Source organism: Calonectris borealis, chromosome 14 (genome assembly GCF_964195595.1).
Source record: "Calonectris borealis chromosome 14, bCalBor7.hap1.2, whole genome shotgun sequence".
Classification (NCBI taxonomy): Eukaryota; Metazoa; Chordata; class Aves; order Procellariiformes; family Procellariidae; genus Calonectris; species Calonectris borealis.
The window spans coordinates 6,173,843-6,198,836 of record NC_134325.1 but is presented as its reverse complement, the minus strand read 5'-3'; the positions used below and the strand labels follow the sequence as shown (position 1 = coordinate 6,198,836).

Below are 24,994 nucleotides of genomic sequence, written 5' to 3'. Positions count from 1 at the left end.
TATCATATCAAGTACATTCAGTGAGGTAGTTTTCATATCCCTGTCCACATCTAATTATGTCATGGCTCTGGCCCTTGATCCTTGTATTTTGGTATACAATTTTTTGTAGTTTTCATAGGGGAAGTTAAGTGCACAATGTGTTTCCTGGAGGACATTTGCAAAACTGGTTTTCAGGTTAAGGGTCAATGATTCAAATTCAACAGATTTTATCTAATGGATGTTCTGGAAGCAGCAGAATTAATTTAAAATGCCTGAAATCCTTGCTTTAATTGGTAAATAACCATCTTCTACTTAGGAATGACAGTTATGTAAGAGTAGAGTACTGGCACATTATTCAAAGGGATTTATTGCTTGCCTTTGCTGTTTACATTCATGAGCAGATAGAGATCCACGCTTGAGGGACAAAATTAGATATTGTTTTAACAGAAATGATCTCAGAGTTTGGTGAAAAACTTTTCAGATAGGACTGCAGTAATCAACCCCCAGCAGAAAGGAGCCAACAGTATTAATACGTGTCACAACTCACTTAAACAACTTGACGCAGAGCTTGTGTGCGTGGGAGGAAAAAAGTAGTGTGTGTTCATGTACACGCTGCTCACTGAGAAACTTCAAGGAGGAGGACAGCTAATCAGCATACTGCACAGTTCTGGCCTCATTACGAACGCTGTCTTTGTGGATACTCCTCACTCACCCATCGTATCAGGAACCCTGGCAGGACCAGGCTTATGCACCCAAGTGTGGGTTGGTGCAGAACAGGCAAGGAACATCACTTCTCATCTTCCAAAGTGTCAGGGAAATCACCTGTCAGCAAACCTTCTCGGGATCCCCAGTCATCCTTCTGCAATGAAGCAGTGACACATCAGGCCATGGAGAAATACAGCACTCAGGCAGTATTGAAGCATTTGCAAACCCAGTATTAATGTTAAGAAAATTACTTATTTTCCAAATATATAAATGTAATATTAAGTTTTAAATAGTAATGGCCCTTTGCTTGAGAAATATACTCAAGAGTAGCTAAGGAGATGGAAGAGGATTCAGATAAGGGAATGGCACGTCATTGGCTAATTCTGCCTATGATACCATACCTAATTTGCCACAGTGCAGCAAGTATTTAAGTTTATGTGTTTATGTGTGAAAGTATAGAATGGTCTAATGACTCCTTAAAACTTCTTAATGGAAAAATCTCATTTCAACTAAATCCCAAACCTTTCAGAAAAAAAAAGATTGAATTGGTACGTGTCACCTGCGAACATTACTTCCATTAGAGTATTGCACAGTCTTTTGGAAGAGCAGAAATTCCTCTCCCAAGCCAGGAATCACATCACAGTGGCATTAAGCACGATCTTGGTTTTGTATTTAAATCAATGGATGTTTTGCTCTGGTTTCACTGAAAGCATTGCCTAAAAAGAACAAAATTATCTTTGCTTCATTCCGCTAAAATCAATGGATGAATCCACCTGCAATGTTTTGGCACCCCCCAAAGGCACCTGGCTGAATCCTTGACCTGTGAGAGACAATGCATTAAAATACCAAACTAATGAAAAGCTAGCTCTTCCAGCTATTTGTTTATACTCTGTTAGCAAGGTCATCCTGTCCTTCCTAGTCTCACATTATTAAAAACACATCCAACTCTAACGTGGTCATTAATTATAAAGTAAAATGCCTATCTCCTATCTGATATCAAAAACCTTTGAAAATCCACGAGGTTTAAGTCAGAAAAGCCAGATTTTTTCTAAAACCAAGTAGTCTTTATAAGATGTAAAACGTGAACAAAGATGAATATGCTAGTCTTATAAAATGGCCCTACCATGCAGTGAAGTATTATAAATGTAGTTCCTGGCTACTATGTTTTCCTAAAGCAGCAGAGAATATGCAGTACTGATCATCTCTGACCTCTCTCTTTGGTTAAGAGAGACTTTAATGGCTTGTTCTAAAGACAGACAGAAGTGGACTTTTTTCAACCCTGACAATACAAGAAACATCCCCAGGCTTTTAGAGAATTCCCTGGATATCTTTGAGGATGCATACAGTGAATTCTTACAGCTTTCACTAAAGGGGGAAGATATAGATTTGAAATAGATTTTTTTTCTTTTTTTTTTTTGTAAAATTATTGCTATCACAAATTCTACAGTTTGGAACAGTCAGGCTAAAAATTCTGTTCTCAATTATACCACTTCTTCGTGCTTAGTTTTTCTCACATCACAGTTTCATGAGCTTTGCAGTCACCACACAGTTTTCTAAGGAAAAGGACAGATAGCCTGACAGCTGTAGAGAGCTTACACTGAAAGCATTTAAAGAATCATTCTTTAATCTGATTTTAGTGGAAATTAATTTTACTCATTTTCTATTTGCACCAAAATTAACAGGGTTGATCTTATGGATAACTAAAACATTCCCCAGAGGTTTGGAATTGGTTATGTGCAGTCTCAAAGGCTATTATTATGGTGCATTCAGACAAATAAATAAAGAACAAATGACCCAGAGCAAAAAGCTGAAACTATCTGTTTCCAGGACAGTGTGCATTATTATGTAATTTGTTAAGATTCCATCTGACCCCTCAATAAAGGGGATTTGCAACAAACCCCGGAGTATATTCAGTCTCCGAAAAACAGGCCACATGGTGGCACGTGGTTAAGAGCAGACCTCGGGTACCCAGCTTCCCACAGGCTCTTCCGTAACTATTAGATTGTTTCTAGAAAGTCCCTTTTAACCCTAAATTACTTTAGAAATATTCATAATTTTTAAATCTCCTTTCAGATATCACACTTCTGAGAATTCACTAACCTTTTGGAGTATAATCACCAATAACATTTTCCCACTGCTGTATTTCTTTTCCTTTTTTCCCTTTCTTAAATAAGCATATAGGTTAAGCAAGCTCAAATAAGCTTGTTATTTCACCACCTAGCATTTTAGTAACCTAGCCCAAGTCATTTAGGGTCAGAACAGACTTTTACAACACTGCAACTCAGAGACCCTGCAACACTAAGACCCTGCAACTCATTAGAAACCATCAGTTCATCAGTTAAGAACAAATGTTGTATTATGCTCTCAACTAAGTGCACACATGGAGATTAGAGAGTACTAATAAAGCATGACTAGTACCTTTGCAAATAAAGGACTGCGAAGACAAATACACTACTTGCCTAATGGCAAAAGGCAGACAGATGTGATGACAGAGGTAAAGCTTGTATTGAAAGTTTTTTTTTTTTTTTAAACCCTTGCTTAAACTGTACGTCCCTCTGTGATCACTAAGCACGGGGAATCACTGTTTTGGGCTGTTGTTGTAAATGAAGATTTAAAAAAATATGATGCTGCTATTTTTACGGGCTTTGAAAACCCTTAAATGATTAAATAACTTGATTGCAGTCTACTACTAACCTTTAGTGGTACAAAAGTCAGAATATTTTGATGCAAGACATCAATTCTTGCCCAAAATTTGAATGCTATGAGGGACCCTATGCCTGCAGTCATTAATGTGAAGGGAGTTTTGCCTTATGACCAGATGATAAAGCCTTAAGACTGTGTTTGAGTATCTAACAAAAGTTTTGTGCAGTCACTTCAGTCGGTAAAGTTCCTTAAAACCTGAGAATATAGTATTAATTTTAAAATAACATCGGAAGCAATATTTGTTTCTGTCTCTGCAGGTACAGCAATTCTACTCAACACAGAGACTGTGTGATTTGTTGGGTAGGTTGGGGACTCCTCACATGAGGACTTGCAGGGACTCCACATGTCCCTTTGCACAAGAGGTTTTGGGAGAGGCTCAGATGTGCCAGAGAAGGACAGACGAAAAGGATTTCTTGAGAGACAGGCCTTCCAGTCCCCTGGTAATGAGGCAACTGAACCTGCACCATTTCGTAAATGAAATTATACATCTGCAGCCTAAGGCTCACAGAAAGAGTTTGATAACACTTTTACAACAGATACAGTTTGTTTAGGCAAACCAGTTTGTCTTGGCTTCAGTTCACCAGCCTGCAAAATGGACGTTACCTAACTGTGGTTTTGTGAAACAACTGCAGAGTGCTTTCAGATAGACTGATGAAAACTTTTACTTTGTACGTTACATTTTTATTGGTGGAGGGTATAGAACATGGAAGGATGTGGGAGTGAGGCCAGAAGTGACAACATAAGCAAAGAAAATAAGGTCCAGAAGAAGAATTGTTGTCCTGATCTATTTCATAGGTCAGTCTGTCTCTCAGACATTTCCATCTCCACTACCTTTCACAATTGTAAACACTTGCAGCAATTGTAGCAAGTACCATAAAGTCAGACAGTATTAGCTACCTTTAATCCAACGTCAACACCAGAAAAGTAGGCAGCATGTAGCTAACCAATTCTAGGAAGCTCTTAGGTGTTGGTTCACAGGGCAGTTTTTCCACTTTTAAGTTGGATCAACAGATTTGGAATCAAAGCTTCTATTTTTTATTTCCAATGTGGTAGTTGCTCCACAACATGGAATAACTTCTTTGCTTCACAATCTATGAAACTCTTGGCTTAATAGTTATTTATTTCACAGAATAAGTATTAACACTAACTACCATAAAATATTTCATATTAAAACTGCCTGTAAGAAGAAACAGTGTCTCAGTAATTATAGTGTGATGGCCATTTAGTTGCACAATTGATTTCATGTTGGTCTTCCAAAATGATTTTAAAGGTATTTCTTTTATATTCATATCACTACTTAATTCCTGCTTCTGTAAAAACATATTCTTTAAAGTGAGTGTTAGTTGTAGGAGTATGTTGCAATCTTGATTTTCTTTCTACAAAAGGTTTTCTGTAGCCTTTGCTTAAAACTGTCCTTCCCCTGCTTCCCCCCATGCCTGCAACACAAGTCATTCAGGTCAACCACATAACTTTTCATCCAAATTAGATACATTCGGTAAAGTTACCTGTTAGATATCAAAGCAAATGTCTATATAGAGTCCATCTTTTGAAATAAAGCTCAAGCTATGCAACAAAATGTTATACTGATCTGTGAGTTCTGTGTTTCCATTTTCTAGACACACAGCTCAGCAGAGGCAAGGAAATTACAAACAATGCTCTTTCATATATTCTCACCCAGCCTTATTTTTATGAATACTTTTGGAGGGGAGGAAAAATATTTGCAATGCAGTATTAAACATGTATGAATTCACAAAGAATAAAGATCAATAGCTGATAAAGTACAAAGGGTGACAGAAGCAGAGTGAAACAACTTTTAAGCTACTTTTTTGTTTAACTAGGGTTTGCGTAGGTCAATACAAAACATGCAAATTCCCCCCCGGCACATCTTTGGTAGAAATCTCTTTAAAATTTCATCAAAGAAAGGAAAAGTTGGGATGATTTCCCTTTCTGTAATAAAGTCGCCCCTTGCCACAGATTATTCACACATCTTGCTCATAATACTACTACTGAAGAGAAAGTGTTTCATCTCTGAAGTAGAGAAAATGTTTCCTGATGGCCAGGGTCCAAAACAACGCAGGATGGAGCAGAACTTGCAACAATATCCTCCCATTCTTGTAACATTCAAATTTCCTTAGCAAGTTTTTCAGGAACAAGATAATGTTGGGGTCCAACAAGGACACCAACAATACTTTTTGCTAAACACTGTTCCTTTTTTCAGTGTGAGGAAACAAATACACATCCAGTCTATAACTCATTGTTCCAACGAGCACAGATACATTTTTTTATTTTCAGCTTCCAAAACTGTAAATATTGTCAGCGCTACACTACAGATGTCCACAAACATGCATACTTCATTTGAGCATAACCAGGTGAAACAGTGGACAAAAGGGTGCTTCATGCTGTGGAGAGTCTAAAAAGGTTGGGGAAACGGCTTCCAGACCAGAAATGCTCTTGCTACCCTTTCAGTTGAAGATTCAGTCTTCAGCACATTCCCCACAGAAAAGCAGCAGAGAAAAACAAATAGAATCCAGACAAGCGGGGGACTGGGGTGTGAGAGCCACCTCTCCACAAACATCTCTGTGGAGCACAAAAATGAAAGGCCGTAGATTCTGAGTTAAATCCTCCACTTTCGTATTTCCTGAAAAACACTCAATACGCACATTCACCTGCATGCTTGCTCACGCGTGTGCATGCTCACCCTCACTTGCACGCTCACCAGTATGCACACACACTGATGCATCTTCACATTCACTCACACGCCTCCCACATGCCCATTTGCTCGTTAACACTGACTCCTGCTCCGTCTCACGCCCATGCTCACATGTACACACTCACACTCACTTGGCCACACAGCTGCCCCCCCTTGCACTCACATGTGCTTCCTCCCCATCCTTTGAGATTTTTCTTGCTAGAACAACTAATCGTTCATTCTTCGGCTATGCATTTTGTATTTTCAACACCAAGTTCTGCTAATGGCACTGATTATTATTTTGTCTGCAATTAAAGATAAATTCTCACCAGGAACTAAGTACCATAATTTAAAAACCTAAAGGAAAAGGAAGACCTTTGGTTCCTACACTTCATGACAACACAAGGTAATAGCACTTTTCATCCACAATGCCCAAAGTACTTTTTGCAACATGCATAGGAAAGTGAAAAGTGTGCTCTGAACTTTAATCTCTCAGAGATACATTAGATCCTACCACATCTTTCTCCACAAAGCAGTTAAAAAGCTTATAGTGTAACTCTGATTTGCAATCCAGCCCTAAAGGTGGGTTAACTTCACAGAACAGAAGACAGTTGAGAAATTGCAACGTGCAATACCAAAGAAAGACAGGTAGCAATGTTCCGCACATACCTTTGAATCTGCCACTTGATTTGATTGCTTTTTTCTTGTGTTATGAGAAATAGTGACCATTTCTATTTGCCTCCAGCATGCCACTCATTACATTACAGGAGTAGAAATGCATGTCATATTTACAATACAGGTGTTCAATGGATTTATGCAGTAATATAACAATCCTTTGCATTTTATGCTATCATTTTCCTAGCAATTCCATTATTCCTAATACTTGCTATTTTGACCACCACTGAGCATTGCAACTGATGTTTTCACAGAACTTTCTTATTACACACCCACAGCCTGAGCAATAAGAGAGCTAGTCCAGAGCTTGCCATTTCGGATGAAAAAAACCCAAGATCATCTCTTCCTCAAGGCAAAGCAGTTTACATTACTAACATATCATTTGCTGCTTTATCACCCAGCTAGAGTATCATGAGATACCCTGCAGATCTACAGCAAAAGGTCAGCTTCCAATTTTATTACTCTAAGTAATTCCCTGTCATCAGCAAACTTTCTCACATCATTTTGTACCCCCTTTGGGATCATTTATGATAACACTGAAGCACAGAGGCCTGGTACAAATTCCTGGGAAACATCACTGCCGACTTCACCCCATTAGTCCAAGTTTTATAATAAATAAACCAAGAAACCTAAACACCATAAGAATAAAACTCCCATGTTGACTCCTCCTTTTTTCCCTGTAATAACTGAGTGATAATCACATGCATATAATTATGACAGGACAGAAGTAGATAGCATTTTAAAAGACCGGCATTTTTTAAAATTACTACCACAATCTTGTAAATATCTGGTAGATACTTAGTCTTTGCCTAATGTTCAGATTACTCATTTGCTTTATGATGACAGCGGCATTATATAAACTGTAGAAGACTTGAAAAAATACGTAATAAAATACTGATTTACATGATAAACCAAATAAAAACTGCATCAGGAATAAAGTGCTACATTTTCCTTTAATGAGACATTTATGGTACTTCTTGTTCCGCATAAGATTTGTATGATATACATACACATACGTCCTTTACCACAAGCCTTTTTTTCTACTTTTTTTAATATTTCCATTAGTGGAAATGAGAAGCCAAAAAAGTGCTGTAAGTGATACACTTCTTGATGCAACCACAGTACCCTACCTTTTACTTCTTGTTTTTCTTGCTGTTCGTTATTATCTCATTTCCAAGCCACCCTCTCTTCAGTTGAGAGCACCAAAATAGCTTGTACCAACATAGATGTCTTACCTCCTTCTTAAGGAAGATACCGTTCCTCTTCTGTCTTCTCTTCGTGACTTTTCCATGCTGCTTCAAGTCTGAAATATCCTCATGTCCTGTACCAGTATTCATATTTTTCTACACTTTCAAAACAGTGAAACCTGTTTTTTGGTTTTTTTTTTTTTGTTTTGGTGTTTGGGGGTTTTTTTGGGTTTTGTTTTTTTTTGTTTGTTTGTTTTTTTTTTTTTTTTTTTTGAAACTAGGTTTTCTTCCTCAATTTACTCTGTCTTTCCTTCTGAATATATTTTGGGTCTCGCCTCAGTTCTAACTATAAGCATTTTGGAGGAAAGATCGCACCTGTTTCTCTGACCACATCTTCTTTGTTTCTAAAGCACCCTGCATCTTTACCAGGTTTTAGTAAATATGTATGTAAATAATTGTCCTCTACAGAATAAAAACTGTCTATTTTCTTTTTTAATCAGCGCAGAGCTGAAATTTTCAAGGAAGCCTCCCTTCTTCGATCTCTAACCTAAAGTCCTGAGACACTGGCTTCATTTAGAAAAACATATTTTATAAAATCTTAGAGAAATGTAAACAAATACTCAAAAGGAAGTAGGCATAGACCTAAACATATGCTTAAATATTTTGCTGCACCAAGGCCTAAATATTCCTGTTTCCAAATAAAGTTATTTGGCTGATAAATTTCTGTTTAAGAGTTGCTGAATTTAAAAGCTGAATCTGATTAAGCTTGTTTACCTTTATAAAATATGTCCAATTGAAACAGAAGCCTCTTTGATCAGGCTAAGATTTATTATTTTTGTTCTAGGGTAGCCCCCTTATTAAAATTCAGTAAATAAAATTTTATACTATGAAAACATTTATTTCTCCTCATCCTTTCCAACCCTTTCTAAGTTCACAGTGTATTTTATTTTTCCTTTCACTAACAATATACAGAAAGAGAAAAATAATTTTTTATAATTTTAAAATTAGAAAATCAATCTGAAAATGAATATATGACTCTGAAATCTACAGCAGAAGGCCAGCTAGGTACATGCCCAAGAAAGGATAGGGAGAAGATGAGAGATAATAGAGGATAGCTTTAGATTTACAAACTTTCATAGACAAAGAGCTCTCTTATTCTGTGTCTGAGCTGTTCAGTAGCTAACGGAAAAGGGACCTGGGGTTTCTACTACTGCAATATAAATAGTTCCAGTTACACTGATAACTCATCTTTATTCTAGAATTTGGGTTTTGGTCAACATCAGAAGACAACGGATTTTTTTTTCCCCTACCTCTCCAAATTAACTCGTGTAATGGAATTCTCCTCAAGAGATGCAATAAATAGGCTCTCATTACATGTCATTGAATAGATGACTAACACCAAAACAGGAATAAGAAGTGTCTAATAACTAACCAGAACAATCCATCTAGTTTTTCCTTCCAATTAATCACATGACATGACCAGAAGCAGATCCACCATGGGACGGAACTGCAGGCACTCCCAGTCACAAATAGGCACACATCCCACCCCATGGCTGTGGTCACACTGCCAGATGTGCCCCAGACCATGGGAGGGGGCACTGGCACAGCCTCAGAAGGCTGGGGATCCACCCTACCCAGAGGTTCTCCACCCTTCAGTGAAAGCAGGTTCCAGCCTGAAATGAAGTAGCCACATAGTATTTGGAGAGAGAAAAACAAGTAGCATAACTAACTAGGCTACGGTACTTATCAGCTTGTGATTGAAAGAGGGTGAAAACAACCTTGAAATAGTCAAAGCAATGTTGGAAATCTTCTGCATTCCAAGCAGCAGGCCTTACACAGGACCTGCAAGAAAAAAAAAAGATATTATCATCTTTCAGCTGTTGGTTATTTGTTTCTAAAACTACAAAATCTTGCTGCTTGTTTTTTCTACTGAGGGGTGAGATATCTCAAGTTTAGTGTAGAATAGCTGCCACACTGTAAGAGCATGTCGTGGTTTAACTCTCAGTAACTTATTAACGAATTCATACTTTTGGCTTACGAAACAACAGGTTAGAAATATTCCCACCTCCCAACCTGGAAAGGGTCCTTAAAAGTGACTGCAATTTTCAGCTCTGAATTGCAATATTTGGATTAGTTCTATCTGAAGTCTTTTGTCCTAAATTTCATTTCCTAGAAAAGCTTGTACTAGCCGAAAGTAATATACAATGCTAGTGCAATTCTACAACAGAAAGATGTATCTTGCCTCAGTAAATTCATCCCAGTTGTACAAGGAATAATATATCAGGCCCATACATCAGCTACCAAAGTGAGACCGTCTATGTATGAGTTAACAACAGATCTGGCAAACTTTGAGGAAAATGTTCTTCCCTGAATAAAAGACAGGCTATGCAATAAAAAAAATTCCTAAAATTACACCATAATTCCTCTACTCCCTTTTTAGTCAGGATACTTGTACTAGGGCTCATACATAAGGAAGCAATTTTGTTGAGACAAAACCTAACCCTGTTACAACAGGAGACAACACCCACAAAATATGTAACTCTGGTACAGAACAGCTTCCTGAAAGCCAGGATATGGCCATAGCTGATAAGCTAGTGGAACCAATAGCTACATTTGGATAAAGAGTTTCCAGCTGCTTACATATACAAAAAAAAAAAGGATAGTATTAATCAGAGAGGACATGAGCCGTACTTGTTCAAACGGGGGAAAGATTCCAGGCAGAAGTCTGCCAGAGGAAGAAAATGTATGGGCTGTACACTAAGCTAAGCAGAAACTCATATAACTCCTCTGAAACCAATGCCTCCTCAAGGAGGCACGAACAACTGCAGAGTCTCACCAGTGAATTAATTGCATTATTCTTGCCTGCTACTTTCATATGAAGTCAACAGCCCTCCCACACCAGATAAATTAGGCATTTAACCATGACACTCTTAACTTTACAATCACTATTTTATTTCCATTTCAGGTCTGTGGTTACGACTGTTGCTGTTGAGAAACACAGCAAATGACTTTAGCAGCCTCAGCTCTGTGGCCAGCAGGTTCTTATATACGTCACAGGAAACCACACGTTGTGCTAGTTAAGCATGAATTTTTCAATACCAGCATTGCCATGGCCATAGAGGCATGGAGAATAATCTCCATTCTCATTTCTACATGTTTTTTACTAACTCAAATGAGACAAGTTATAATAAGGCTTTTGTCACTACTGCTTCTTCTGATGGACAGAAAAAAAAAACACCCAGAACTTTAGCACCAGCCTTGAAGTTATTGGCTTATTCTATTAAAACACAAACTAATGCTAGTAAGTTAGCTTTTCTACCCACTTTTACTCTGAGGAAATAACGCTTGCTGCTGCCAATAGAAAAAGTAGCATCTGTTACTGTGTTTCCCAGAGCAGAGAGGCAGATTTAGGGGAGGGAGATTTAGGAGCCGGAATTTAGGACTATTGCTTCAGAGGCATTTGACTACCTAACTCTTTGTTCTGCTGATGGGAGTTTTAGTATCAATAACTTTCCACAAAATAAAAATAACAGCAAAAAGTATCAAGGGCACTCCGATATATAGGAGCCCTCTTGAAATCCTACCCGTTTTTACTAACGTAGTAACTTACGTACTAACGTAACAAAACAGCCAAAGACAGTCCTTTCTTCCACTCTGCCATACTATTTCCAGCATTAAGAATGGTGTTTCTCAATTTCAGATTAAGGTAACTGCTTCCGTTGCAATACTGAAATCCTTAGCAGTTTTCAAACCTTGCAGCTTCCTGCATGTTGAAACTGGAGCAACGTTTAAGAATCCGAAAAGCATCTTCTAAATCATCTAAAACAGCAATCAAACAGCTTTAGAAGCCCAGGGGAGATCTGAGCTAAACAGACCCAAAAAACCAAATACACAAACCCAAAGGAACTAAGTGAAAGGGGAAAAAAAAAAAAAAAAAAAGCAAGAGCCAGAAAAGGGAGAATTAATCTCAATAAGCATAACACCTCTTCTAACTTGGAAGAAAAAACTGCTTTAGAAATTTAGACAGAAATTTAGAAACTGGTTTAGAAATAAAGCAGGAAATCATAACAGAACAAACCTTGTCATTACATTAAAGTGAGTGTATTTTAATCTTATGGTATACACCAAGATGAATTTTCTTGCATTCAGCTATGCCAGGGCTTTTCATGTATTGACCAGTGTCAGTACAGCAACTGCACTGCTGCCTGGGTGCCTGTTGGTTTACAGGCTGTTTGCATAAACTGGCCACGGACATTTTTACCATTGCATATTCTAGATCAGCCATTGAAGAGCTTGACATAGTGCCTGACTGGGGAAAACAACGCTGCATGTCCCATATTACCATTAGCATCAAATGCACAGCCCCACACAGCTTTTTTCCTCTTGACACCAATCCTTGTTCAAAGAATTTCCATCTCTCCCCCATGCTCCCCTTCTTCACTGTTGCTAGTAGAGACAGAAAAAATAAAAAGCATGTATTTTAAATACCCAGCAGCAAATTGATCTATCCTGCAGCCTTGCAAACAACTGTTCAAATACAGAAGACAAAACAGTGTGGCAGAGCAGCGTGAGGTAGGCTATAACCTTAAACTAAGCTGCAAAAGGCGAGGATGATCGTGTTCCCAGCAGGCCAGCTAAGTCAGTTATGGCCAAACATCACCGAGAGCGCTAGAGGTTTTCTTTTCTGTCTCAGCACATAGCACGTAACTGGCTCCTGACAGCGTGTAGGTGAGGACGCTGGGTCACTGCCACGCAGGCAGAGCACGATCTCCCTGCCTACAGCCAGTCACGCTCGCGGAGCCTGTGACATGTCAAAAGGTCCGGTCCCAACCGGCTCTCCTTGTGCAACGTCACGGTTTACCCTGATAAAATGCAGAGCCGCAAGTTTACAGGTTCTTTTTGCACATATTTGTGGCACATTTTCAACTGAACTTTAAGTATCATTGTATGTTTGTTTCAGCTGTTCCCATCAGAAGAGCTATTTAGTTTTTGGCCACAAGTTGTTTGTAATTACTTTAATGTACATATGAATTCACGCTTAACAAATTCCAGTGCTTCCAGGTCCCAAAAATGATAGTCTGCAAACTAGTAAAGAATGCTAACTGACCACAAAACTCTGTTTCTGAAGTGAAAAACAGTGTGGAAAAAGGATTTTACAGTAATTTATTGAGAGAGAGAGGGAAAGCTCCAAGTAGTGTCAGCCCTATTACTTTAATAGCTTTCTATTACCACAGATGTCATTATAGACAGTTTACATTCCTGTTTTTCTTTCACATGCATAACCGAGAAGCTACAATTTCAACCACCACTTTGGAATCCAATTCTCATTATAATTAAGCATTCAAAAACCCATGACAATTTTGAGTACCTTGCCTAGACTGCGCAAATACCTCAATAATTTATTTTTGCTCTCATTTGTATAAACTATTGCAACAGTTTCTTAAAAAAAAATCTTAATTAACTTGTAGATACTTATCTTGTAAATCAGAATAACAGAAATACAATGCACAGTGATAAAAGCTTTTCAAGAATTTGTACATGTCAAAACATCGTTGTTTAAATATGAGCACAGGCTTACAAAACATTGAAACATGGTAACAGGTTACAACTAGAATCTGTGCTTATTCCAGAAATAGTTACTTTTATAGGAACTGTAGAGTATTTGCTATTACAGCTAGTATTTACCTATCCACTAAAAATAAAACTTTTCTGAATAATTTCTGAGCACTTTTAGTGCTGAATAAATGCCTAGAACAGAGAGGAGATACTAGTTCAAAACAAAACAACAGGTACCACGCTTTGAAACAGGTGGGAATGGAAATCCCCAAATCAAACCCCAAGCTTACACCAAGCATAAACAAATGTGCAGGTTGAAAAGAGTTTCCTAACTTGTTTAATCCGCACAGAGGTCAAGGTTTCCCCCCCCTCTTTTTCTCCTATTTCTCACAGGAAGGGAACACCAAGTCTGAACGCAATAAGGCTCAAATGGTTGAAAACGAATTAGCAAAAAGAGGAAGAAGCAGTCATGGAAAAGGATGCCTGAAAATACAGAGTTTCACATTCTCATGTATCAGTTCACGACTGGACACATAATAGTAACGATTTACTGCAACTGAGAGAAGGTTTGCACGAAATGCCATTTGCTGTAAGGAGTAAATTTTCACAAGAGACACCGGTGGAAGTGACAGCGTTCCCACAGAGAACACAGGGGGAAAACGAGCTATCGAGAAACAGCTTCTGCCACCGGGAGCAGCAGGAACTTTCGACGACCTCGGTGCTCCCCGCAGCAGACGCGCTCCCGCCGCAGACCGAGCGAGCAGAACCACCGTTTCCTTCGGCAGCGCCGAACACTTTAACACTTACAGCCGAGGTGGGTGGGTGTGGGGGGTGTTTACAAGACGGCCCTGGGCCCCCAGCCCGGGCCTGGCGCGTCCCCCCTCAGGACCACCCGCCGCTAACCGCGTTACAACGCGGCCCGGGGCCGGCAGCCGCGCGGGGCTGAGGCAGGACTCGGACAGACGAGGCGGTGGGCCCCGGGGCTGAAACTCCCCGGGGGCCGCCCGGAGACCCCACGGTCCCCTCAGGGCTGCCCAGCCCCACGCCGGCTGCGCACAACCCCCCCGCCCCGCGCGGCCCAGGTACGTGCCCGCGTCTCCGCCTCCCCCGTGACGCCAGAGGCGCGCGGCCCGGGCCCGCCCCCGCGGCGACCGCCACGTACCTTCTCGGCGCAGGCAGCCCTGGTGGCGGCACGGCCTCTCGCGCAATCTCGCCTCGCCGTCCGTTGCTGCCCAATCACAGCCCTCCGCGACGCCCGGGAGCGGGTCAGGCCCGGCCAATCCCCACGCCTCGAGGGGCGGGACCTGTCCCCATGGCAACGGGAGCCGGGGCCGCCGGACTGCTGTCGGGCCGTCGCGCCGCACCGTACCGCGCCGCGCCGTACCGTACCGTACCGCACCGTACCGCGCCATACCGCACTGCCCCGCGCCTTGCCGCGGTGCCGAGCCCCGCGGATCCTCAGGAGGACGCTCGGGGGACGCTCCCTTCATCCCCGCGCGCAGGAGACACCTCGCCCTTAAGAAGCAGCGGCGCCTCTCCCGCCGCAGGGGGACCGAAAGGTAGCATCGCCCGTCCCAGGCCGCCTCCGGGGCGGCGGTGCTCCCCGCCGGTGGCGGAGTGGGCCGGCGGGAAGCGCCCCGCGGGCGCGGAGCGGGGCGGAGGCCTCGCGGCGGGGCAGCTCCTGTCAGGGAGAGCCGTTGGCCGCCGCGGGGCGGGGGGGTGGGGTGGGGTGGGGGCGCGCTCTCCTTCGCGCTCTCCTCCGCCCTCCCTCCTGTCAGATTTGAAAACACGAAATAACGGTCATGCGGGGGGAACCGGTGCGCGCGGCGGTGACGGGAGGCGGGCGGGCCAGAGCAGCCCGCTGGGGCGAGGGGCTTTCTCCTGTGTCGGGCTGGAGGTGGCGGGAGAGGGGAGCCACGGAAGTTTGGCCGAGGGCCCGCCGGGAAGGAGGCTCTCTCCCCAGGTTTCCCTCCCTCCGGCCTTTATGCGCCGGTGCCGTCAGCCAGAGTCAACGACTTGTCAGGAAGTAACACTTCAGCAGCCCCGCTGATCGACGCGTACGCGGTTAGCTTGAAAGCACCAGGAGAAATTAATGCATACCTGGCAGCAGCAGCAGCAAAATCTTGACTGGCTGGTAATTGCACAACCGCAGGAAAAACTTAGGCTGCTTTGTCCAGGAGACTAGACAGGTTTCACTAGAAAGGGTATAGCTTTTCAGCATTACGCTTACTATAGTACCACTGGAGGAGCTAGGTAACATACTGTAGCATCAGGCTAAACGTTGTACTTGGAAAATATTCCAAAATAGGACAAGGCTGAAACATGGTTGCAGAGAGGTAACTTTTTTCCCTGAAATGAACATGGTATGGTTTTCAAAAGAGTTCACGTTTGCCAACACTTTTTAGTCAGCCTGTAGGAGAAAAAGCCTGTGTTGTTTGAGTTGTAAGTATTTGCTGTGGAGAAATAATGTCCAGCATTTTCAAAATTAGACCATCACAGTAACAACAATGAAGCACCATTACACCATGGTATCAAATTCACCGTGAAGGTTTGCTTTGGGTTTTGTTTCTCATCTTGTTTTCTCCCACTTTAAAGAAGAGTCCCGTAGTTGACTCAGTATTGGTGCAGCTCTACCCCGAATTCTGAAGTGACTGTCCCTCTTGACTGAACAGAGCAGCATGGGAAAGATTCCTACTCTGAAGACTGGATAGGAGTTGAACAGCCACTCAAAAATTGTTTGAAACCAGGTTTTGTTATAACCTTTATGGGCCTCTGCTTAAGACTCTTAAAAGGTTTATGGGAGAAGCCCACATTTCTGTGAACACTTAAGATCCACTTATATCTCTTACTGTCATTTGCTATGCAATGAACTTGTACAGTCACAGTGCAATATCCACCATGGGCTGCAAATTATTAACCTGATTACATAAGTACCTCCTAACTGTGATTATGTATTTTCCCTTTTACTCACTACTGTGATCTTTTGGACAGTGGCAGTATTTTATTTTAGAATAAGAAAGATAATTATAAAAAAAAGTAATAACGTAAGTCTATCTTTAAACAAATTGTGTTGTAGTAGAACAATGTGAATCTCATTCACTTCTAACCAAGATAATTAACATAAACAAAAAAAGGGGAAAACAGAATTATAAACTGATATTGCCCATTGGGTCTGCTTAAAACTTCCATTAGCTATTGGATGTGAAGGCATCTAATGTAGGCATCTGATGTAAATTTGCTTGTGACTTGATGCTATAATACAGCTTGAAATACCATTATTTGGTGTCTGAAATTATATTCAGAAAACCCCATCAAGCAAATAAAAACTAAGCAACAACAACAAAAAGAATTATTTTTTAATAAGACTAAGGAGAAGTTTCCATAACTTGGCTGTAGTGGTGGTGGTACTGCTGAACATAAACTTTCGGTTCATATAAGCTAAGTTAAAGGTTTTCTGTCAAAAGCTGCCCCTAAGTGAGACGTATATAACTGAAATTGTAATCATGACAGGGGAGAGCAGTAGTTCTCTGAGATAATAAAAAATGTAAAATATTATTATATTGACTCAAATGTCAGAGGTGTGGAAATATTGACTCATACTTCTAGTGATATACTGACTAAACAAATGTGCTTTACAAAAGAAAGATAAAATCCTTTACTGTTAAGTTAAAAGCCAATATCAGTGTTGCCTTGATTTGAACTCCTGTGCAACAAAGGTATTTATCTAGTGAAGTATTGTACTCTTGTCTATTTGATTGCTCAGTAAGCAGAAGAGATCTCTCTGAAGTTCCTGTTAGATACATAGTGGACACAAGCCTTCTGGCGAGGGATATGCTTGTATGTAGCTGAAAACAAGGCCAGGTACTTAAGCCAAATCGAATAAAATCAGAGGCAAAATTCATGTTAATTTCAGCAGTTTTTGCTCTTACGTACTATGCATGACCTGACAGTTGGAAGAATGAAAGAAACTGCATTTTATTAGAACCGTTTTAATCATACTCAGTTGTAAATATTATTCTTCATCATAGGTAATTCAGGGAATATATAGACTCTTTTCATGATTACATTTCTCATGCTTTATGTTCTTTATAAAACAAGAGTGGGACATTAATGAATATTTGGATTTCTAAGCAAGTAGAAATCAATGGGAATTAGCGAATTATGGAAATAAATCTCATTAGGCAGCTATCATTAAGTTCCTAAATATTTTTAAATCTGGCTCCATATCATTAGATCTAGATTTATTCTTGTTAACTATTTTCTTTCCAAAGGGGGAAAAAAGTACCTTGAAGTCCTGGGGCATTCAAGATTTACTTTAGCATCATTATTAGCTCTGACTATAGCAAAATGCATATTAGTAGAATAAATGAAATACTTTTTGATTTGAGATTATATATTTGAGCAAATACTTTGGTTGCATGTAGTAGCATATTTGAAATTAGGTTGCTTTTTACACCAGCACTGACAAAATTGTTGTTCACATTTATACAAAATGAATTTGTGAGATTCCATGTGTGCTGTTGTATTTTGTTCCGTGTGGGAACTGAACAGGAAGCTGTATTTGTAGTGGTAATTTTTTTTTTTAAAATTCGCTTTTGAAGTTGATAAGAGTTTTATCAAGTATGCATTAAATTCAATGCAAGTTTTTGCTTAAGTATCGGCTTCATAAATCTTATTTTTTTAAGCCAACTTCATTGGAAAGAACTGACAAAATCATACAAGTTCTTTTTAAAAACAAGACTAATATTTCAGCACTCTTCAGTTAGTAAGATAGCTTTGTAGACACTGATATTTATTTTTCTGAAACGATGATAGGGAAGTTCCTTGGAGGAAGGTAGTATTATAAATATGTATGTGTATTTGTGTATGTGCACACAAGTTTTTAAATAATGAACCATTAACATTGCAACAAGAAGAAAAAACATTTTTCTTTTCAAACTTTACTTATGACAGAGCTAAGCACCTGTAGCAGCAGCTGTATGTTTTGCTTCTATGCCATCTTTATTTCTGGACATACAGTTGTGTTGTAAATAGTACTTGCTTCTTTCCCACTTGAGCATTCATAGTTTGTGTTACTATGTAGTATCCCCCAGCATTTGGGTGACTCATTTAATAAAACAGCTGAAGTGTATTTTTTTTAAAAAAGGTTCTGTCAGCATATGTTGTACTACACACAGTTAAGGCATGCTGTCTTTTCTGAGAAGCTGAAAAAAGAAGCTGTTCTATCAGCCAACTTTTAACTGTAAAGAGAATGAAGCAGATAAAGTGCAGTGAGAAAAATGTAACAAATACAAGTCAAAAGAAAACAATATAAGCAAAGTAAACAGGATGAGAAGAAAGGATTCTACTGGCTTTATGTACTTAAGCAATACTGTTTTATATAAAAATATATTTATGCACAGTATTAAAATGCTTCTTGAAAAGGTAAAGAATGTCTCCTGGTGCAGAGAACTGAGTGGGATGTAATCTAACAAAAGATTAGAACAGCATGTCCAGGTTGAAACCTGTTGGATATTGGCTAGAAAAAAAGAAGCAACATATGAATCATGGGGTTAACGGACAACTTTGACAGAAGAGAAAAAATGCTTGAAGAATAATGAAAACTATTGCTGCTTGTATGGGTGGGACATTTACTGAAAGAGGAGCAAGGGAAAAATTATGCTTACATATTAACTTTTAAAAGGATGAATTCTCATTTGGGAAGAAAAATATGCAGGTGTTTCTGTATTTTGAAAGATAACTTATAAAGGGAAAACTATTGCAAATTGTAGCCATTTCCCTTTTCACATCATTTTCTGCTCATGTCTTCAATGAAAAATCTATATCTAGAGGATTAGTGACCTAGTGAAATGACATCTTCACCACAACCAGAGGTTTAGCTTAGCATCTTGAGCTAAAATAGGTTTTGCACTTGCTTCTCAAAATTGTTGTCACATTTTAGCCGTGCTAATACCAGTTTAACTCATGGACTAACACTGTGAAGAAGATGCATTAACTATGGATTCATTGACTTTCATCGTTGGTTAAGGTATGATAGCTTACAGTGTCTATGCAGCAAGTCCTCCTGAAAGAACAGGGAGGAGCTAACACTGATATTTCAGGTGTTTCCAAACTGAAAATATGGCAGAAGACTAATCTGTTTCTGCCTAATTTCAAATATTTAATGTATTTTTTTAAGATTTTATAAGCTAATCAATTTATATCTTTGCAAATAATTTTTACAAAAAAAGGAAAAACCCATGGAATTAAACATTCTCTATTTGAACTGTAATATATGGACAGGTATATCACTGTTTCAGAGAGGTGAAAACAAATTCAAGATGCTAGATGGCTAGCTCAAACTGCTGAAGGAGTACTTTACATAGTTCAGATACAATAGTTGTAATATTCCCATTCTAATGCTGATGTTAGAATATTCTTTGAAAGATGAAGATCAGTAGATCTCTTTTATCTCTTTGCTGTTTTTTTTTTAATTGCAGCATTGCTTATGAAGATTTTTCACTTCTCCAATGTACGGCATTAGAATAGGAAGTCATAATGCAGTCATGACTATAGAGAATATTGCTATCATCCTGCACGTCTGCACTGTACCTCACACAGGTTTAATTACTTCCATATCAGATACAGCAGGTGTGCGTGAAATTTTATGAATAAGTAGGCTTGTTTGTGTATCCTATAAGTCTGGATTTATGTTTACATTGCCCATCATGGTACACTTGGGTTTGGCAAGTGCAAACATGCAATATGACATTTCCAGCATTGTGCTATCTTGCTTCATAATCATCCGCTGAGCTTCTATGTGTGCAGACACTATGCACTATAGACCAATATCACTATATGTTTTTGCCTCTCTCAGTTTTAGAAAATTTGACATTGGGTGTTACTTCTTTAAAAATATTTGTGCTTTGCTAGGAAGGTGATGGAGACATCAGTACCAGAATTATGCTGTTTTCTGGCAATAGGTGTTAAGTTAATGAAAAGTAAATTTTCAGGTTTATATTATAAACAACTGGCAGTTGTGTAAAATAGATATGTTAATGCTATAGCGTATAGCATATAGCATTTAGCTGCTTGTGTTAATGTTGCTAGAACAAACTTTTGCATTTTGTACTTACCTTTCTAAGCCCATAGCTCTTTATAATTCAAATGTCCGATCCTGTTCCACAGAAGTTGATAGGAATTTGTGATTAACTTTAGTGGGCTCAAGATCAAGGTTGCTGGCAGACAGCCTGCTTCTTTTCCAATTGTATTTTTCTGTTCATGCAAGTACATTGGTGGCTCTATTTTCTGCTGACTATCTCATTGTTTTGGCTCTTGTTCTGTCTTTTTAAAATACTTTATACTCAGGTTTTTATTTTTCATTTTCCCTGAAAGTTTAGGATATTGGCTTTGTTTATAAACTACAGTATTTGTCAGTTCTAGAGCACTACTTTTATGATTAGTTCTTTTTATGTATTACAAGTAGAAAGGTTCGTTTATCCCTCTAGGAAAGATGAGATTGATATCTGATACAAGCAGATTAGAGTTGTGCTACCTTTTCATCTAGGTGGGCTACATGTCTTTGACTAAAATTACTTAATTTCCAGATGACAATTGTAACATTAGCTCTGTCCATCTGTCTTTAAGAAAGTAACCAGTCAGCTGGGCAGATTCATGACAATTTGTATTTCTATTAAACTACATAGCAGTAGGAAGAATAGTAATAATAATAGGCTCAAGCGACACACCCATGGCAGGGCATGAGGATGTATGCTGTGCATTATGTACTACAGATGACAATGATCAAATTGACATTGCTCCTCTTCTGCAGCACTGTGATTGTCTGTTGACTTGTGGCTGACACAGGCACCTCCCTGTGTCGGACACATAGATTCACCCTAAAGTGCCTGGGAAGGAGTGGGCATCTAGGATCGGGTTTCTCAAAAGTTGGGAACTGTTGAAGATAGCTGGTAACAGGCTGAGAGTGGGATGAACTCTTAATAATAAAGTCTTTAGAGGAACAAAAACTGGAACCCCAGTTTTCCTCTCATCCTGCCTCTTGTCACTCTTCCCTCTAGTTGCTGAATTTGAGAATCATGCTGAGTTTTTTCTTGCAGCTGATTAATGTTCAAATTTGCAATGGGCCTGGTTTCTGTCTTCTAATACATGTCAGAGTAGAATGTGCTCAGTGACTCAGTTGTGACTGTCACGCTCTAAAGGTTGATGTGTGTCTTAGTCACCTGCCTTTATTGAGGGAATTTTGATGAGTATAGTCTTGGACTAACAGATACCTAAATACAATAACTCTGTCTTTGCTGGGTAATTATTTTTTATTCTAATAAATGTATTTCCAATTTACTTATTATAGCGCAGATTGTGTAAACAGTTGGGTTCCTCAAAATACTGCTGGAAGTCCTGTGTTAAGCCTAGTGGTCTACAAAGTAAGCTGCAATGATAGAGGTATTTTTTGCTTATTCATTTTGGTCTTCTCTGCTTTTAATTCTTCTTGATACATGTGGATTTTTTGGCCTGTTTTATCAAAAGGGCTACAATAAAAACGCCCTATGCACAACCTGAAACAAAACTGCCTGATGGGCAGTAGATAGCCTTCTTTTCAGAGCATCTTATTACATCAAATAGATGTGAAGAAGATATTGTGGTATCATCCAGTCCTTCCCATTATGTATGACAGCATGTAATTAGAAAGGTTGGTATTTCCAAGGGAATCCAAATTGCCCGTGAGCACAAATCCCACAGAAAGTCAGCAGACCCAATGGTACTTAGTTTGATTAGGGCTTTTGATACATAAGCTTTGCTGACTATTGCAAAGGTAGTTTAAAATGATATGACTCTACTTGCCCATCCCAAATCTGCTGGGGATGAGTGCTCACTCATATGAGGTTTGGCAGATCAACATGTTTGCTTATACCTCAGTTGTTTCAGTTCAGCATGGACATTTTATGAATCATGTTTCCTGAGTAGCAAGGGAAAAAGTCTTAAAAATTTAACAGTGTGCCCCTCTTCGGCCTAAACTGAAAATCCCCATCTCCACAATTATTCATGTTATTAGAAGTTGTAGGTCAGCAGCTTTAAAAAGATTGTTTATGTCTTCAAAATGGATGAAACACCAGGTGTCATCATTGAAAATGTTGGCTTTAGTACTTGCCATAGGCAAAGACTGAACCAAGACTGAAGCACTTGAGCTTCTGGCTTCTCTGCCATGGTTCAGCTCACTGAACCTGTTGGTCTTACATGAAATGAGCATGCTCAAATAATAGCCACTTACGATTTTCAGAAACACTTTTTACACACCTTACATAACTAGAGTGGCTTATGATAATATTGAATTACTTTTATTTCTATAATTTTGTATATATGAAAATATTTCAGTTGGGAAAATATTTATCCATCTATCAGGGGTCCAAATTTTTAGCATTATCAGAAGCTGCAGTTTCTTTAGATGAATACTTGAAACATACATAACCTTTTAAAAAAAATCATTTCTAAAAATACTGAGAATATAGTTATTATACTCATACACTTCATAAGTCTTCTGGTTTTTATTAGTTTTGTTTCATATCCATTGCATACTTACAGCCTTTCACTTACCAGTTTACTAGACTGCCCCATTCATACTCTGCTAGACAATTTCAGCAAGGTGGATTTTTGTTTTACTTGTAAATTTTGTTGATTGTGATGCTCTGTGTTTAGAGAAGTTATTGCCCGGGCTGTTCATCCAGAATCTTTCAAAGTAGTTTTTGAGGTTCAGTTCTCTCCTACTCATTTTTTAAATACCCTTAGTTGACAGAGACTGAATTAAGTGTTTGCCTTACTTTTACTTTCTTTGCTGTTTCTTTCATCTGAAAAGGAAAGTACAATGGCTTCCTCGCAACTGTATCTCAATCTGCTGTGGAAGTGAATCACCACCTTGCAAATATTCTCAGTCCTACCTATAGAATTTATAAACCTTTCTTCTTAAGAAATAATGCTCTGATAAAATCTGTAGCATATCCTAGGCCTCCCAAGGTTCTTCTATTTCAAATGGGATATTAAAGGACTTGAAAAGATTCAGGGAAGACTAACAAGCATGATCAAAGGTCTGAAAAAACTTCTGTAAAAGGAATCAGTAGGTAAGCTAGCACTGTTTAGGCTAGAAGAGTGAGGACTGGCGTATGATCACTGTTGGAGAGCTATAATATGGAAATGGTAATTAAGAATAAATTGTTTACATCTCTTCCAATACAAGAACTTAGGGGGTCATTGAATGAGGTAAATGAATGACAAGTTCAGAGCAGAGATGGTTCACACAACATGTGTTATCTGTGGAACTACTTGCCATAGGGTGTTATAGATGATACAAACTTTTTATGATTCAAAAATCAGTTTAATGAAGTACTGAAATAAAAATCCATTGAAGTAAAGAAAAGGTACAACCTGAATGTAAGAAAGGCCAAAAATCTCTGGTTGAGGCAGTCTAGAAGTGACAGTGAGTATCACTCTGTTCTCATGTCCTTCCCTAAGCACCCATCACTGCAGACAGGATCCAGGGCTAGAGGGCCCTTTGCTCTTGTGGAGCAGAGGTGTTGTTATGCTCCTGAGGAAGCATATTGAATTATAAGTATGATGAGGGCTGGTCATGTTATAGGTAGTCTGTTACAGAAACACTATTTTCTATTTCTATCCAACCTGCTGCGTAGGTTAAGCTATTTCCACTTTCCATTTGTTGTATTCAAGCCTACGTGGTGATCTAGCTGTGTTCGTATGTTGACAGGTATATCAAAATGCCTTGGTAAGGATAAAATAACAGGCAACAGCATTCAGAGAATGACTCTAACACCAGACATGGCAATCTACTTTTGGAAAAAAAAGGACAAAATTGGGTGATCTTGTCCGTGCAAGACAGAAAAAACTGACAGTAGGGTGATAGTTGTCTGCCAGCTAAAAGAACTGATGGCCTGCATCCCATATAGACTTATTAATGTTATCCATGCCACTGATACATAAAATGAGCTGTGCCACTACAGATACAAACTCAGCTGATAGCTGCTCTAGTTTCAGGACTTCCCAGCTTCATTGTTGATCTGCCCTAGTAACCTAGCCTGGCCTGAAGATCCAGTATGAAGACAGGAAGGGAAACTTCTGGGCAAGTCCATTAACTTGGTGATTTTGTTTATAGAAGTCATCCAGTTATTACTCAAAAATATTCGGTCTTGGCATCTACATCAAGATTAGGAGACTTGAAAACCTAGTATTTGTTAGTTATTATCGTTTCCTGTGATTAAATCCTGTTGAAACTACAAACCTAGGCACAGCATTTATACAACAATATTCTGTAATTAAAAACATCTGAAGTATTGGAACTTTGGCATTTTAAAAAATGATAGTGAATAACTAACTCCTTCATTCTTCAGCTTTATAAAGTCACTGCAAGCTAACAGCTTGTGTAGAAGTGTAGAAATTAACTTACCAGTTCCAGCAAATCAATCTGGGTTTTGGGGTTTTTTTTTTGTTCGTGTGTTTG

General features: G+C 39.2%; 2 protein-coding genes across 13 annotated transcripts in view; one reads left to right on the top strand and one right to left on the bottom strand.

Moving 5' to 3' along the window:
• The window catches only part of PIK3C2A (phosphatidylinositol-4-phosphate 3-kinase catalytic subunit type 2 alpha), a 72,959-nt gene extending 58,212 nt beyond the window's left edge, over positions 1-14,747 (bottom strand). For 3 of the 9 annotated variants that reach the window (XM_075162713.1, XM_075162724.1, XM_075162723.1), the window contains exons 1-4: positions 14,657-14,747; positions 12,281-12,384; positions 7,987-9,780; positions 692-838 (exon numbers count right to left, since the gene is read on the bottom strand). The gene's annotated coding sequence lies outside the window, so the exon portion shown is untranslated. Of the gene's footprint in view, positions 1-691; positions 839-1,243; positions 1,401-5,845; positions 6,026-7,986; positions 9,781-11,548; positions 11,758-12,016; positions 12,254-12,280; positions 12,385-14,301; positions 14,550-14,656 lie in introns of those variants that run through there. The other 6 variants (XM_075162717.1, XM_075162715.1, XM_075162716.1 and 3 more) reach the window with 6 other exon arrangements.
• Positions 14,748-14,779: 32 nt separating this feature from the next.
• Positions 14,780-24,994, top strand: part of NUCB2 (nucleobindin 2) — a 34,065-nt gene continuing 23,850 nt past the window's right edge. For 3 of the 4 annotated variants that reach the window (XM_075162726.1, XM_075162725.1, XM_075162727.1), the window contains exon 1: positions 14,780-15,053. The gene's annotated coding sequence lies outside the window, so the exon portion shown is untranslated. The remainder of the gene's footprint in view (positions 15,054-24,994) is intronic. The other variant, XM_075162728.1, reaches the window with a different exon arrangement.